General features: G+C 45.4%; 1 protein-coding gene across 1 annotated transcript in view; it reads left to right on the plus strand.

The window, feature by feature from the left end:
* LOC149325953 (cGMP-dependent protein kinase, isozyme 1-like) overlaps positions 1 to 18,163 on the plus strand; it is a 387,178-nt gene that overhangs the window by 257,020 nt on the left and 111,995 nt on the right. The window lies entirely within an intron of this gene.

An 18,163-nucleotide genomic window follows, 5' to 3' on the forward strand; every position in this document is an offset into this window, starting at 1 on the left:
CTCGCCTCCTTTTCCTCTCATCAACATTCCTTTCTCTCTCTCTCTCATCTCCAGCACCGTTTTCCAGACAGGATAAAGGAAGCTCTGCAGGAAGATCATCGCTTATTCGGGCATGTGAATCCTTTGGGGGTCGTGTAAGAGGGTTATGCAAAATCCTGAGGTCTGAATATTGGTATCTAGTTCGCCTGCTGGGAGATTGGCTACAAAGGCACATAAAGGAATGCACTGTTCCTTGAAGATGCACTCGTCGCCTTGAAGAGTACAAAGAAGTTGCCTGCGCACTCAAGGGAGTTTCACCTGCCCCGAAACGGCGACAGTAAGCGTGATACAGGAGACTCGGTCGTCGTTCTGGAAAGTGTGCAGCTACCTGAGGACGCCAGAAGAAGCCTTTTCTATAGGCGTGGAAGACCTTCACTACTTTGTTCCACACGGCCAACTCCTAGAAGCTGTCTAGGAGAAGATTGGATGCACCAGCGAAATGGGCTTCCAGAGCTCCACCGTTCTGAGGACGGACAACCTTTTCACCCTCCTTGAATTTTACCTCAGTTCCGCAGAAATCTTCTTCAAGCACAAATTTTGTGTGCAGAAAGTGAGGATAGGCACTGGGTCTTCTGTCGCAACTGTGCTATGTGGCATCTACTTGTCTGCCGCGGGCAAATGGATTTCCAGCAGCTTGGGAGGGATGGCTGTTCTCAAAGTCTCAAAGTATGTGGGTGACTACCTTTTCATACTTTATGCGACGCCTGGCTGTGACTTTGAAGCCCTTATATTCTTCTGTCCACAATAGTACGACTGTTCACAACCGAAGCAAGCGGCCTGAAGTCTACCTGGGAACGACCACAGAGCAATCAGATTCAGTTTCTTGATTTCTCAATCACCTTGAGTAATTCTGGCTGCACACCCTGTTATATGTACAATCCACGCTACAAAAAAGTATCTTGGCATATGAAAGCACCTACTCGAAGCTCATCAAGCGTGGAATTGTTTCTGCACTTTTTCAAGCAGTACTCACCAGAAGCTGTCCGGACTACATGAAGAACACCTGTGAAAACCAGAAAAATCGTCTAGACAAAGTAGGCTATCCAGTCAACGTCATCATCAGTGTCGCAAAAAGTGTGCTGCAAAAAGCAAAAAAGAATGGTAGCAAGAATGCTTCAAGTGTGTCTGGGCGATGACAGCAAGTTAAAGTCATCCCATATATGCACAAGATTTCTCAGAACCTGAAGAACATTGCCGACAGGAATGACGTAAAAGTTCTCTTATCCGCGCCGTGTAAGCTATCCAGCACCTGCGCATTCGTAATCAAGAAACGCACTGGATGTGACGCGAAGCGTGAAAAACAGTACGTTCAATGCTCCACGAACGTCGTGTACAGCCAGCCTCTCACTTGTGGGTGCATATTCATCGGACAGACCGGATGGTGAGTTAATTAGCAACTCAGAGAGCATGAAAGGAATAAAAATAACTACAGCTACAGAAGAAACAACGTACATGATCGTACAGTGACTGACGAATACAACCCGCTCTATAGGGGCACTACTATTCTGGCACCTGCCAAAACCAAAGTGCAGGGGGAAATCATTGAGGCCTTTTTGATAACGAAGCCCGGTGATAGGTGTATCATTGTAACTTCCTTAGCTCTCCTTAACAAAGAATTAGCTTTATAGGAGGACAAGTGTGATCCGCCGTATGAAACGTGTGTATTGCATAGCAATGGTTGTTTGTTTTATCATTGACGCAGATTTTGCCTAGGTTTTTGGCGCTTTTATGTGATTTTTTAGTCGCCTGACTCACTGCGTATCGGTCGTAATTTAGGTTGTTTCTTTCCTTTGCGTCGTTATGACTTGTCTAGAATTGAGTCGGCTTTGCTTTGAAGATACATGTTTACGTCTGCATGTGTGCATGTGTATGTGTTAATGGATGTCTGCGCGCGCGCAGTCGGGCATGCGTATGTTTGTGTGCATCCGTTTGTGAGTGCAGTTTTTTCATCTTCCTCTACGGCGGCCTTTTAAATGGTGAAAAAGATCCTTCCGTTTGCCCTTCTTTGCTACGTTACTCTCCTTTCTCTCATTTTTTGATCCCCTCACCCTCCTTCCCCCAGTGTAGGGTAGCAAACCGATTATTCTTCCCGTTAACCTTTCCTCTTATTCGTCCTCCTATGCTGGAAGCTTGGAAATACATCTTGCTGGGCGGCGGTCATACTGATTGAGTGCGGACGTGTACTTTTCTGATACCCTTCGATGACTAATTTATCCCGTAAGTGCCGATGTGTCTCACAAATGAAACTCGTTGGAAGTGTGCGCCCTGTGCTGTAGCCACGTCGCTTCTAAGTAATACTTGTTGGGGGGGCTAGTTGGTGCATGTTTCCAGAAAAGGGTTGTAGCGCCGAAACAGACAACACACAGAAAGATAGACGGGACAGGCGGGATGCGCCTGTCCCGTCTAGCTTTCTGTGTGTTGTCTGTTTCGGCGCTACAACCCATGTCGCTTCTCTGTCCTATTTTTCGCGCAAGTATAGTCGATTTAATGCGCCATGAACCTACTCGCCCAAATGAATGTACTTATTGAACAATGGAGATGCGCACGAAGAGCTTGATATGCACAGCCATGCGAGACCTAACGGCGTCAGTTGTATTCACTGTGAGGAACTGCTTGAGAGGCCAATGGGAAGGGTTCTGAAAGTGCGGCCATTAGTGTGCGTGCTCTTCCCTCATGGTTGAATGTTCAGCTGGCTGTTGTCGCGTGCCCTTCATCGTGTTTCAGCATGGTATACGGCCATTGTTGGGGTTACACGCATGGGAATGTGCATAGCAGGCGCAATTACGCACGGCCTAAATCATCGGCCTTCGGCTGTGGGTCTTCAGACTCTGAAGACGACACGAACACATCGAGAGACGGAAGGAGATCAATAACTCTTCAGAAATCACAAGTTGCACAGCTTCGCCGAGCCGAGGGACGAATCCGATTTGGCCCGGCAGTCGTCACGCGCAAGTTGATTGGTCCACGAGGTCGAGCCGCTCAGGGAACCTAAGCTCGCATTATTTAATCAAGCCCACATCGAATGACTCGAGCTGAGCGAAAGCGAATAGCCTGCGGCTCCCTATAGTGCAGCGTCGCCGCCGAGTGTGCACCGATCTCGCGCAACTCATCTCCAGTTACCGCGCGACGCGGCGCTTTCTCCATATTCCGTTAAACTCGGTCGGGCATTGGTGCGGGGCCGCCTGCATTACCCTGGCGCCCTCCTTGGCGCTATGCATTCTTTAGTAGTTTTTTGTATATGCCGTGCTCTCATGATTGACTTCGCCCGGTGTGCACGAATGCTAGTCGCCTTACACGCTGAACGAAATGAACAGGTGAAAGGATAGCGCAGTTGTCGTTGCCGAAAACAACCAAGTCTGCAAAGAAAAGGTTTCACGCAAAACTGCGGCAGCCAGGCTCCCGCGATGCATCAGAATGCCATGTCTTGGTGAATTTATAAGGCCGTTGTAAATGCGACTCCCTATCCGCTGCAGCCTTTGTAAAACGGGACTTGCCGTCGTTCCAAACCACTTGAAGAATAGAGGAAGGCGTCTCCTTACCCTTGCTGAAGCTAGACTTTCAGACCACTACATGGCTTAGAAACAAGCCCTCCTAGGCTGGTTAGTTTTTACTACTGAGTTGGACAGACAGGAGCGCCGGCTCTGTCGCAGCACACTGCATTCGAAAGGCACGAGTTGGGTGTCTGGAGCTCAGCGTTGCGCTGTACACCCTCCTTTCGCTCACCGACAACACTTTGTGCACGCTTATTTCCTTTCGCTATCCTCCTAGCAGAAATAAACACCGACGGGGACCTACCGAAACTGCTGCGCAACGAAATGTAGAAGCGACCAGCGGCACAACAGAAAAGGTAACTGCGCAACTGCCCAGCGGTACCATAGCTTACATACACGACCATCCGCTGAAAACATGGCAGTTTATGGTGCGGAGCCAGCACCCTCTTCGAAGTGGGCGGACAACTAAATAATGAAGTCATAAAAAAAAACAAAAACGCGACGTCATAGCTATGCCATTTGGCGAGAGAGATAAATCCTCGAACGTATCGACGTTCAACGTGACGCACTCAGTAAGCAAAAGTGCACAGTAGAAGCGACGGCGCGATTAATCTCCTGCATAGCTATTCGAAGACACGGATTGAGTAAAAGCGATCTATGCCGACTAGTGCAAGCCTTTGCGCTAAGCAGGGTACTCTGTGCCACCCCTTCGCGCAAATTTTCGAAAGCAGACAAAGACAAGTTGAATAGCATGATACGGCAGGCCTACAAAGCCGCATTAGGACTGCCACTAAATGCTTCAACCGAAAGGCTTATGAGGTTAGGAATGCACAACACCTAGAATGAACTTAAAGAAGCGCATTTAACGGCTCAAACGGCGAGATTAGCCAATTCCAGAACTGGCAGGCGTATTATAGCTAGGCTTGAAGTTAATTTTCTACCTACCAAAGAAGACGCTAAAGTAGACTTGCGCCGCGATTATACGGCAGCCCCACAAGCAAACCACTTCCCCAAAAGATGCACCACATACACCATGAGGGTAGAAGACAAGCATGAGCCAAAGCCTTATATAATAAATATGGACAGTGCACCGGAACAACTTATGTAGATGCCGCAGAACACAAACATACAAGTGATTTTGTAATAGTGTCTTTCAGACACGTGTAAACTTTGCGCGAGCAGAGAATGAGATTGTTGTCCGTTGCGCATAAATGGTGCAAGAGTGCTGTAAATTGCCGTGCACTTTCCCAGACAAATTAGGGCTGCCTTTTAGACTACATGAGGGACAGATATTTTCGTCAATAGAATGAAAAGCTACGCAGACCGAATGAATCAAAATCAGGCGCTCCCGGAGTGAGAAAGCAACACAAGGCGGGGCAGAACAAACAAATACGAATAGGGAGCTTGCAGCCTCAGGACGTTCAAGCATGCACTTACTCCACTTGATTACCCAGGAAAATATGAATAGAACAGCTGATCTCATGAAAGACTGCTCTGTGCCTAACACACGAATACAAATATCATGTTGGGGTGTGAGAGTTCGCCAAGGACATTTTTCGATGACCGAGACATGCAACGTACAGCACTCTCTTCTCTTCTCTATGATGAGTGCAGCATCATGTCGTCATAACATTTGCAAAACTCATGTGCACAAAACACTCTTCAAACGCAGTTTTTAGTACTCAGTAACATGTGTGTAGCGCAAATGTCCCCGGCAGCATTTACTTCATATTTGCAAGAGATAAGATTGCAGATTTGTCTATTAGTGAATTGAAATGAATGCTTATTTTTTCAGTGAAGTATAGGAAATGGGCCTTGTATAAAAAGCTACGAGGGTAGCTTGAGAGGGGCCCGAGGATCAGTAGGACAAGCTAAAAAAATAAAAAAGGGGAGCAACAAAGCTGGTGCACACTCAGAGGCAAACATATACATGAAGGACGACGTGACACGCAGAACGCCAAAATTTACGCTCATGAAAAAAGGGAATCAAAAACAACGAACGGAGTAAGCAAATAAAAACCGTCGAACAGTACGCAAGACTTCGTGGCTTAAACCTTAAAAAATTGAGTGCTCAAGGTGACGCTCGCCTAGTAAAAGAAAAGAAAAACGGAGGTACATGAATGAAATACAATTTGAACTCCGTCATCCGTGCCACAAAAAAAAATATTGGTTTAGTTATACAATGGCGATTTAGCGTGTACGGTAAAGGTTGGATTGGTTTATTCGGGTTAAACGTCCGAAAGCAACTCAGGCTTTGAGGGACGCCGCAGAGAAGGGCTCCAGAAATTTCGACCACCTGGGGTTCTTTAACGCGCACTGACATCGCAAAGCACGCGGGCCTCTAGAATTTCGCCTTCATCGAAGCTCGGCCGCCGCGGCCGGGATAGAACCCGCGTCTTTCGGGTCAGCAGCCGAGCGCCGTAACCTGTGAGCCACCGCTGGGGGGTATGGTATAGGGAACTGACGGCTTTGGTTGCAATATAATCTCCCTGTTTGAGGAACGTCCCATTCTTGTTTGCTTCTGGTGGAGAAGCGTTTTTCTATTAGTCTAGGAAGAGTCTTCAGAGAGTCGGATACCCACTGCGGAGAGAACCAAAGGAAATACAGTAAGCGAAACTCAAACGTGGCATGCACGCGAAGGATCCTATATTGCGAAAATAGATTTCTTTTGAGGGGTGAGTATGGCATTTAGGAATGTTTTATATGTTACGCCTCAAACAAGGCAATAGTAATTTATGTATGATTGAAATATTGCGTGGTAAATTGTGAACTTAAGCTTTGGGGGAAATCTCATTTCGACATCTAGAGAGGAAGCCTACAGGTCTTGAAAGCTTGCTTTCATATGCATTACATGGTCAGACCATCTCATGCGAGAGTAGAAAACAGCGCCTAGCGATTCAAAACTTCAATAAAGTTATTTTCTAGGTTTTGTTTATTTCTTGCAGTAATCTCCTGGCTAAGGGGCCGACAAAAGATAGCCTTAGTCTTGCTGGAGCTAACTACCAAAACTATTAGCTCTGGACCATTTGTGAAAGCACGAAGTATCAGATTTCCTCTATGAATTAATTCGTCGGAAGAGGAGACTCTAAGGAAAAGACGTGTCATCAGCGCATTGAATACAACATACCATTAGTGGTATGCTTGCAATGTCGTTTACATACACAAAGGGCAACGAACCAAGAAGGCTGCCTTGCGGGACATCACATTGACTGACGAGGGAACCAGACATGTAATTATCGATCGCAAAAACCTGCGCAAGCCTGCTTTAGTAAGGCCGAAAAAGGTCAAGAGAAAGACCATAGCTGCAGTAGCTCTCGAGTTTGTAGTGTAGTATTTCATAATTAAGAACATGGAATGATTTGGCAAAAATCGACGAAAGTACCGAGTGTCAGGTTTTAACACCAATATTCTTTAAAATAATTTATTTTTGCAAGGCTGATCGAAAGAAGATTTGGTGAGTTGACCTTTCGAAATTCAAACAGACTCTCAGTCAATAAGGAATGCTTGGAGAAAAACCCATCGACTCTATTCAGTATTACTTTTTCGACAGCCTTCGAAAACAAAGAAAAAATATAAATCGGCCTATAATTTGTCAACTTTTTTTATGACCTGTTATGAAAATCACGGACACTTTTGCATGTTTCATTCTTGCAGGTAAAATTTCTGAAGTGAGTCAGAGATAAAACATAGCTTAAATATGGCCCTAAAAAATCCGCAACAAAGTTAACTGGCTTTATCAAAATCTGTAGTGAAAATTGTTATTGAAAACTCAGCGTACACCCCGTACACATTTCCCAAGTGGTCTCCTGCCAGACATGGAACACCTATGCACAACAGATGAATGCACTGCCAATAACACTGTACAGCAGACATAACTTCACCAGCGAAAGTATGAGACACCAGGAGAACACAGGACAACGCTGGACTAACAACTGAAGTTTGGTCGAGAAACGGCCAACCTAGGTCACCAGAAGACGCGTGCACATCAGACACACCAAACAAAACAAACAGATACATAAGTGGCAAATACCAAGGAGTGGATACACGCTCCAATACTGGCAAACAACACTCACTACGCATCACTCCGCCGATGGCAGAGCGGCAAGCCGCCACGGGCCTGGGTGAAAGGTTGGTCGACTCCTCCGACCGCTTCTTTGATTTCATTTTATTACCTTAAAGGCTCCTTTCAAATTTCAAATTTCAAATTTCAAATTTTCTTTATTTGAGCATCGTTTACATCGATACTAGGGGTCCGTAGACTAAAAGTCACACAAACGGCTTGACGAGGCCCACGGCCCCAAACACTTGACATAGGCTGACACAGCAGGAAATCGTATACAGTGCAGGAATTTACACACACTGCCCGCATGCAAGCAGGAAAATAAAATTGAAACCAAAAAGAAGGAAATACAAATCCACAAAGAGAAATCAGTTTACACAATGCTATTTAAAAAACTGGGAAGCAGAAAATGAAGCATTTGCTTTCCGTAGTTAGTGCGAGTGCGTGGAACTTCCCACTCTTGCGACGTGCGAGTGTCACGCACTTTTCTTCTTTTTGTGAGACGGGAAACAGTATTAAAGAAATTGTTATTGTACTTTATGGCCATTTTATAGCGCTTAAGAAGGGTCATTTTATGAAGGTCACGTATTGAGAGTAAATTGAGGTCTTTAAAAAGGGGTTCTGTATGACAGCCATACGGAGATTTTGTTATAGCACGGACTGCTTTCTTCTGAATCTTATGAAGTTTGGTAATGTTGGTAAAAGTGGTAGTTGCCCACACTAAACGGCAGTAGTTAATGTGGGGCATGAATAAACTATTCTAAATTATGAGTTTGATGCTTCTGGGTAAATAAAACTGTAATTTGTTAAGTATTCCGCACACGCGGGAAATCCTGGCTGCGACCAAATCTATGCGCATGTTCCAGGTCATATGTTCTTCAAAGAGTACGCCAAGACATTTCATTTGAGGGACAATTTCAATTGGAGCTGTTCCGTATTTTATTTCTAAATTAGTGTTTATTCTGCGATTTTTCGGCCGGAACAACACGGCTTTTGTTTTAGTTGCATTAATTGCAAGAGAGTTTGCAGTGCTCCATAAGGTTGGTTGGTTGGTTGGTTTATGGGGTTTAACGTCCCAAAGCGACTAAGGCTATGAGAGACGCCGTAGTGGAGGGCTCCGGAAATTTCGACCACCTGGGGTTCTTTAACGTGCACTGACATCGCACAGTACACGGGCCTCGAATTTCTCCTCCAAAGAAATTCAACCGCCGCGGCCGGGATCGAACCCGCGTCATTCGGGTCAGCAGCCGAGCACCATAACCACTGAGCCACCGCTGCGGCGCGCTCCATAAGGAAAGTCTTGCTAACACAAGGTTGGCATCGTTAACCACGTCAGTAGGATCTCGCCCAGTGAAAAGCAATGTGGTGTCATCCGCGTAAATGATGAAATTAGTAGCATTATCTATGTTAACGACATCATTTATATAAAGACAGAAGAATAGCGGCCCCAGTATGCTTTCTTGTGGCACACCTGCTGTTATGTCGCGGAAATGGGAAACATGATTGTTAAGGCATACTTGCTGCTTGCGGTGTTTTAGATACGATTGTAATAATTCATGAAAAACTCCTCGAAAACCGTAATGGTTCAGTTTTTTAGACAAGGTAGTGTGATTAATTCGGTCGAATGTTTTTGAATAGTCCACAAACACACCCAGAGTGCACTCCTCACGCTCAAAAGACTCTAATATTTCTTCTTTCTGTAACAAAAGTGCATGTTCTGTACAGAGGCTCTTCATGAATCCAAACTGAGCGCTTGTAATTACGTATATGGTGCTTACTGATAAAGGGAGTCATGCGTGTATGTATCAGCTTTTCGAAACCTTTTAAAAATACGGGAAGTATGGATATTGGTCGGTAATTGGAAAATGTATTTGTATCACCACCTTTATGTATTAGTCACTTTCGCCTCCTGCATTCTTTTCGGAAAAACTCCTTCAATGAAAGCAAGGTTAAAAACGAATGTTAAGAGAGGAAAAATTACGTCTATAACTTGTTTGACTGATTTAATTTGCAAACCATCGACATCACGGCACTAAGTATTGTTTAGCGATCTAAACACACTCACTACCTCTCCTACAGTGGTAGGAGCTAAGAACGCACTTTCACGCGTCTGAGCCCTAAGGAAAAGCAAGCAATCTTCGTTGTGGTTGCTGGTGCAACAAAGAGATGTAAAATAATCGTTAAAAGAGGCCGCTAAATCTATACCTGTATTGGCTGTGCCGTCTACTGTAATGTCATCAATATCTGTCTTCTCGTTACTCTTACGACCTAAAAGCATATTTAATCGTCTCCACCCAATATCTGTATTTTTCATTGCATTATTGCCAAAAAGATTGTGTAAGTATATCTTTTTTTTCGCACCGTAATAGTGTATTCACCTTATTTATTTGAGCTTTGAATTGCAGTAGAGTTTCCGTATTTTTTTATTTATAAATATTGCATATAGTTTGTTTTTAGTACGTATTTCTTTTAGGCATTTCTTGGTAATCCACGGCTTTCTGCCTTTGCGCGGTTGATTTAATGTTAGGTAAGGGAAATGCTTATCATAAGCAATGATGAACCCCTTTAGAAACATTTCATACGCTGTTCCGGCTGTGTTGGCGCGCCAAACATCTGACCAATCTGTTTGCAAGAGTTCCTTTCTAAATGCCGTTAGGTTAAAGCTGTTTACGTCTCTGAAAGTTCTGGAGTTCTGAGGTGCGATATGTGGCATTGCAGTTTGTTGAGTTGTAATACGAAATATAGGTAGATGGTCGCTAATAGGTGCACAGATTACAACAGACGTCAAATCTGGATCATAAATGTTAGTAATGAACATATGAAGCAATGTTGATGTACTACTCTGAATGCGTGTTGGAAGCGTGATTGTGTTAGAAAAGGCACTGCACTCCAAAATCCTGCACAATTCTTGCTGTCGCGGAGATACTTTAAGAGCATCTATATTCAAATCTCCCACTAGAACCAATTTGCTATGGCTGTCGTTAACCCAGCCAAGGTAATCGTCAAAAAAGGACAAGAAATTCGGCACACTTCCTTTTGGAGGTCGGTATAAAACACAGAAAAGAAAGTCGCTGTAGCGGACCGTCAGTACTTCATAGTAAGACGTTATACAAGTGCGGGAATACACAAGATGACAAGGTATAGCATGTCTTGCCATTAACATAACGCCTCCCCCATTTTTAGTGAAGCGATTTACAAAGAAGGTTTTGTAGCCAGACGGTGTAAGTACATCTGTTTCAGTTCTATAACCTGTTTCCGTTACCATAAATATATCTGGTTCAAAATCAAGGGCGGCGAAGAGTACAAAGATTTGCTCTTCTTTGTTCCTGGCAGCCTGGGCATTCACATGTATCAAGGTTATGTTTCTATCATATTTAGCACGTACCGCACCGTCTTGGCGTGATGTGAAAAAGTTGTCGCCCATATTCAATCCACGCTTTATGTTGTCGTGAAAAGAGGCAAACTTGCTCAGACTATCTTATCTAGATCACGAATGTGGGTAATGCGCAAAGTCTGTGAAGAGTAAGACTTCTTTGCCTATTAATTTTGGCAGTACATAAAAAAAAACAGAAAGGATGAATTGTCTATCCCGCCACTCGATCACAACGGAAGTATCGTTCATGATAATCTGGAGAAAGCCAAGTGCTTTAACACGTTTTTCAGCTCAGTTTTTTCTGCTGAGGACAGCAATAGCCCTGCCGATTTTCGCCTTGCCTTGAACTGTACGGAACCCATGGAGAACATTGAATTTGATCAGCGAGGAATTGTGTCGCTCTTAGAACGCTTAAAAGATAACAGTGCCACCGGTCCGGACGGCTTACCCACGATCCTGCTCTCTTCTTGCGCTTTTGCGTTGTCAAGGTACCTTCAAATTCTTTTCACAAAGTCATTACAGGAAGGCTCCTTGCCTGATGAATGGAGGCTTGCTAATGTTGTACCTATACATAAATCGGGACCTAGGAATGTTGTTTCAAATTATCGACCAGTGTCCTTGACCAGTGTATTATGCAAAGTTTTAGAGCATGTGTTTTATACTAGTATTATGAATCATCTTAGTATACATTCATTATTAAATACTAATCAACATGGCTTTCGCAGTGGTTACTCGTGTGTCACCCAGCTTACCGAATTTGTACATGACCTGTCAAGTGCTTTAGATAAGGGATATTCTGTTGACTGTGTTTTTCTAGATTTTAAGAAGGCCTTTGACGTTGTATCACATTCCTTATTAATACAAAAATTATACTGGTACAACATAAATGAGAACGTTATTAGGTGGATAAAAGAATATTTGAGAGTTAGGCGTCAATGTGTTGTTGTCAACGGGAAACAATCGCATGAGGTGGCTGTAACATCAGGGGTGCCTCAGGGATCCGTCTTGGGCCCATTACTGTTCATAATTTACATGAATGACATCTTTTCAGGTATTTCTTCATACATGCGTCTTTTTGCGGACGATTGTGTATTGTATAGAATTATTAACGATCAAAGTGACTGCGATGCATTACAACAGGATTTGTGTAAAGTGGCCCAGTGGTGTGAGAACTGGAGAATGCATATTAACTTACAAAAATCTGTACATATGTGTTTCACTAAAAAGAAGGTTCCCCATAGTTTCACTTATAACATAAATAATAGCAGACTGCTTTCAGTGTTGGAATTTAAATATCTTGGTGTATATTTAACAAGTTCAATGTCTTGGCATCGTCACGTGCATTTCGTTACTGCCAAAGCCTGTCGTGTTTTAGGTTTCCTGCGACGTAACGCTAAACTTTTCCCTTTAAAGACTAAAGAACTGCTGTATAATACAAACGTTAGAAGCATACTTGAGTATGCTTGCACTGTCTGGGATCCGAAAACCTTGCTTGACGTTCAAAAGCTAGAAAGAGTTCAGAATTTGGCCGTTCGTTTTGTTTTCAATAACTATGGGCGATATTTTAGTGTAACGAGCGCGAAAAAATCTTTGGGTTGGGACTCACTTCAAAAACGTAGGAAAGTACTGCGTTTAAAATTATTTCATAATATATTTCATTCTAGAACTGGAATAGACAGAACCAAATATATAGCCAACCCTGATTACGTGTCTTTACGTAGAGATAATTCACTTAAAGTTAAAGAATACAGGTGCCGGACTGACCTTTTTAAAATGTCTTTTTTCCCCAAAACGGTTTCGGAATGGAACAAGCTGCCTGAGGAAGTAGTGTCCATATTATCAAATGATTCATTTTCTTCCATGCTGTGACATTTTTTTGTGTATAATAATTCCGTGTTCTTTCTATCTCATTGTTATCTTTTTTTTTTGTAACCACCTGCACGCGGTGGCATTTGTGTACTTTTTCTTCTACCCCCCCACTGTAATGCCAGCCAATGGCGCTGTGGGTATGATGATAAATAAATAAATAAATAAATATATTGCCGCCCCTGGTCCACGTATAGCTCCAGCCTCTTTCCTTCTTTCTTGCAACAGTCATGCCAAGAAGTTTTTTTATTGGGGACACAAATGTTCATCCACGAACACTGAAGCATCATCTTAGAAACCAAGATCTGTGGTTGAAATGCGTATTTTTCGAGCTTTTTCAATCACACAATCGCACTTTGCTTTTCTCGAGAATTAAACGATTATGTCCGATTGGTAGGAATTCTTGACTGGCACTCTGTGGCAGACTTCGACGTCATTTACTGTGAGTATGTTGCGAGTATGTGATTGGTGATTGGTGAACTGTGATTGGTTCTTTTATGGAGTTCCCTATCTTATCTAGAAGGGCTGGCAAGCTTTCACCTTTTGAAGTCGGAATGCCTTTGATTTATACATTCCTGTTCCTAGAGTATTGATCGAGATGTGTTATTTTGTGCTCGTTTTCGAGCACTGTTTTCTTCAGCTCTATACATTCAGAAGGATGCGCAGCATTCAGAAGAATGCGCAGTGTCTGTATTTTTGTGTCTTTATACATTGTTTCCCACCTGCTATGATCTTGTGTACAAGATCGCAGTATTCATAAATAAAAAAAAATTTCAGCTTTTATTGCAGCATTTTCTTCTCTCATGAGTTTCAGCTCAGCGGTCAGGTCTTCAAAGCATTAAAAAATTCAAGGCTTTTTTGTACCTCTCGATTCTCTTTCCGAAATTACCCGCCGCGGTGGCTCAGTGGTTACGGCGCTCGGCTGCTGACCGAAAGACGCGAGTTCGATCCCGGCCGCGGCGGCTGAATTTCTTGAAGGCGCAATTCTAGAGGCCCGTGTGCTGTGCGATGTCAGTGAACGTTAAAGAACCCCAGGTGGTCGAAATTTCCGGAGCTCTTCACTACGGCGTCTCTCATAGCCTCAGTCGCTTTGGGACGTTAAACCCCAATCAACCAACCAATCTTTCCGAAATTCCCTTTCAAGGGACCCTCGCATTTCCTTCAGATCTTGGCGTGTCTCTTTTAGAGCTTCGACAGTTTCTGGATCCATTTTGACAAGAACAATTTCAATGAGCTTGGCAGCAGCAGCAGCAGTAACAAAGAAGCAAATACTTCAAAATAAAGAAACTGTTTCCAATCTGCAAAAAGAGATGAATTGCAGGCCTGAAAGATGCAACGTTTCCTTGCTGCCGCTGCCGCCAAGTGGTGGCCGTGGATGCGTGCGTCGTCTTTATCCCGGACTGGTCCTGGCGGCCGGTGCTTGCAGTTTAGTGACGTCGACCGTCACGTGAAGCCGGGAGGTGTTGTGCCATTCTTGGTTCAAGCGATAACAGCGCACGATATCGGTGAAGTTGGTTGCGTGGCCAGCAATCTGCAGAGGGATGGACTGCAGGCCTGAAAGGTGCAACGTTTCCTTGCTGCCGCTGCCGCCAAGGGGTGTTCGGAGAATTAAAACAAAAGGCTGGAGCCCGACGTTAATTCGATTTAAATGAGGAAAATCGGCTGCACAGGGCAATAATTCGAAGTTTCCAAGAACGCTCGGAACGTGTAGATCCAGGTACAGCGGTAAAAATACGACTTCAGATTCCTCTTCAGTGCACCTTTCAGCGCCTCAAATGCGAGGCATTGCTTTATGACACCTGCAACCGTAGCAAGGGTTTCTCGTGAAATCAAGAAGTTGTACACGCCCTCAGCAATCCCTTTGAGAGGGCACCCTACCTTGTCTCCTTCTAGCATCTGCCGGCTGACAATGCGAGAAAGTTTCAATACTTCATCGATGTATCGCGTGCATGTTTCACCGGGTTGTTGGGCTCTTTGGGAAAGTTGATGCTCAGCCCGTTCCTTTCCCGCTAGAGTATCTCTGAAGGTCTTCGTGATATTGTGACGAAGACGATGAAGCTGGCAGTGGCGCGGGACGGAGCGCTCGCGCTAGGCCAGCGGCCATTAAAGTCATCTCTTCTTCATGGTTCATCACGCCTCATTCTTCGGCTGGCCGCCACGTTACATTTGGTGTGAGGTGCTGGCGTCCCTTCATCGCCATCCTGGTCCCGGAGCTTCGGCGTCCTGCGCCTGCCGTGGACGTCGGCCGTGAGTGCCTGGTCCGCGCCGCCCGGCCATGCCCCAGCCCGCCCGACCTGAACCGACCTCGCCGCTCACCCCAGCCCCGTCCCCCGCCCGGACCACAAGACACGACGACCCAAGACCCGACCGACCCGAGACCCGACCGACCCAAGACCCACACATGAGGACACCGCCCCCCTGCCCCTGCCGTCCGGTGCGTCCACGGACCTCCGCCGTCAGCTCCTGGCACCCTCCGGCCCGGATGCTTCGTGGACCGGGACTCATCCTTCATCATCTCATCCACTCTGGCGGCCAGCACCTCACCACTTTCTCCTTTCCGTTTCACCATCCTGTGAAACTCATTACCATTTCGCACGTCTGTTTGTTGCCGATCGGGACGATCGCTCGGAGGCCCCGGGTAGTGTGACGAAGACGATGAAGCTGGCAGTGGCGCGGGACGGACCGCTCGCGCTAGGCCAGCGGCCATTAAAGTCATCTCTTCTTCATGGTTCATCACGCCTCATTCTTCGGCTGGCCGCCACGTTACAATATCTTCAACAAACCGGCTCCAAGTCGTGAGAGTTTCCTCGTGGTTGTCAAACCAAGTCAGAGCCGTGCCAGCAAGGAAGAAAACAACGTTGTATATGCGGGCGGCACAGTTCGAACAGTTGCACTTGCTGCACCTTTCATAATGCCCTAGCCATTCTTCAACGTCCTATTCGGTCTCGTCGTGGAATGCGCGCTGATCTCGCTGCTAGGTCAAGGTCGTCTCCCCTTCAGCTCGCTGTTCCTGGGTCTGCGTCGCTTGCGCGGTAGCCACTGAAATGTACTCTTCAGGTGATAAAGGTGGCAAACTTGCTAGGAGGCGGCTGCGACGGAGTACTGGTGAATCCACGACGTGTTTACCCCGCACCCAGCACCAAATGTAGCAGATAAAATGGGTTTAATACAGGTGAGAGCTCGTCGGACCACAGCTTGGCGTAACCAGCTCAGAGCCCAGATCAGTCTGCACACACCTCCCTCTTCTTCATCGAACTCCTCAGTAAGCCGCTACGCGGCGTAATAATACTAATGTTAATATCGTACTGCGGTCTCCCCAGTTGTAGTAATTAAGTTACTCTAATAGAATTGCAGTAATTTATTTATTTTTTGGGTAATCTGTACCGTAATTATTTACCTTCATGGTCTACTAATTTAGAAATGTGATGAATTACTTTTGGGTAGCAGTTTAGGAGCGAAGGGAATTAGTTACTGGCAGAAATATTTTTATTAAGAATGCACCTCTGCTCTTCTACTCTTTGCGTCGACAACATTTGATCTCTCGTTTCCCGGGTCGTGCACCTCGAAAGCACGAGCAGCGCCCGGAAGGCCTGGGCAAGCAAGCGAGCAACGTTGGACGCGCGGCCGTAGCCGCCGCCTTGGAGCTGTGGAAAGGGAAAGCTACATATCTACTGGTCTTTCATGCCATCACAGGCGTACCGACATGCGATTTTACGATTTTTATTTGTATCCCTGGCTTCACATATTTCATTTTGCACAAGGCAGGGTTGCCCTAAAACGTAGAACGTTTATCCAGCATGGCGAAGGGCGGCCTATCTTCAAAGGAGGGCATAAGTTTCGACGCCCATCTTGAAGCTCAGCTGCTTACGCGATGCAGCAAAATGAGCAATCTGAAATGTTTCTTGGAGCTGCATCCAGTGTACTATTTACCATGTGTGAAAATTGAAATTCAGAAGTACTTGAAATTGCGCTATCTAACTGGTATGTAATGCCTTTACTTTCATGAAAGTAATCAATAATGTAATTTAACTTCTTTTGAAAGGTAGCATTAACATGCACGAATACGAGGCACATAGCATACCCCGTCGTTTTTTCGATAGCCAAAAGCAATGGGCGCGCCGCTGAGAGAAGAGCGCCGAAAGGGATGAATACATGTGCTATTACTGACAATGCTGTAAGGCGTCACGTGTCGCCCACGTGAGCTTGGAAGAAGAAGACCAATGAGCCTAAGAACACGGTACACATGAAAGAACACGTGAGCTCCTGGGGAAAATCTATGAATTCACAGAAGCAGTCCGTGTTCGGCAGCCCAGGCGTACATTAGCCAGCAAGTTTTTAAATTCTATTTTCGATGAAACCTCCCTTTACGCTTCGGAAATTGCCATCTTTTAGCTTATTATCATCTCGTCCCCAGCTCGCTGCACTCACGATGGCCACTACTGAATAGCAAGTGAACTGAGCAGGACAAACAAGAAAAGCACTGAAATTCGTCGTCAAACTTGCGTACAGCACCGACCGACAGAGCACAGAGATAAACTCATTAAGTATTGCTGCTTCTCCCAGAGGCCCTGAAAGCGGGAGGAAATGTGCCAATGGCTATTTTATTTTATTATTGATTATTTCCAGATGTGATACTGTCTCACACGATAAAATAGCTTAGCCGCTCGATTTGTGCCTCCTTCGTGCAAGCCGCCACTAATGGGTGACGTACGTTTCGGAGCCCATTACTGAACGGCCGTGAAAGAAACGTTTCCGAGTTGCTCACTGAGCGCTCCAGCGATTAGTTTTCTTTCCCCGTGGCAGTGTGCGGAGGGGCAGAAATGACAGAAATGATACTCCTTCACGGAGGCCGCCGGCTGCGATCCGCGCCAATTAGCGATGTCTGATTAGCGCCGCAGAGGAAGGCGAACAGACAGAGCGGGGAGCAAGCGCCACTGGCTTTCACGTTTGTCTTAGTCTTTCATGAGGATGGACACTGAAGAAGTGAGAGAACGAAGGTCTCCCGCAGAAGATATGAGAATGGTGGATTCAGTCCATAAGGCTGGACATCATTTGAATAAACACCGTGAGCAGAGGGGGAAAAAAACATGTGCGCCAGAAAGCAGTATATGCTGTGCTCTTGCCATTTTCTACGGCTGTTTTCGAAAACTTGCACGTCGTTTACAAAATGTACCAGCAGATTTCAGCCAATGTCAAGGATTCATGCGAAGCTGGCTCAGCTAAACCGCGCACACAAATATCAGGGAAAGTTCTGCGTTATGCGCTAAAGCCAGATATTTGTGTGCGCGGCCAGCTTCGCGCCAGGCCAAGTTCTGCGTCATGCGCTAAAGCCTA

Source organism: Amblyomma mixtum, chromosome 10, assembly GCF_055824585.1.
Source record: "Amblyomma mixtum isolate Tamu chromosome 10, ASM5582458v1, whole genome shotgun sequence".
Lineage (NCBI taxonomy): Eukaryota > Metazoa > Arthropoda > Arachnida > Ixodida > Ixodidae > Amblyomma > Amblyomma mixtum.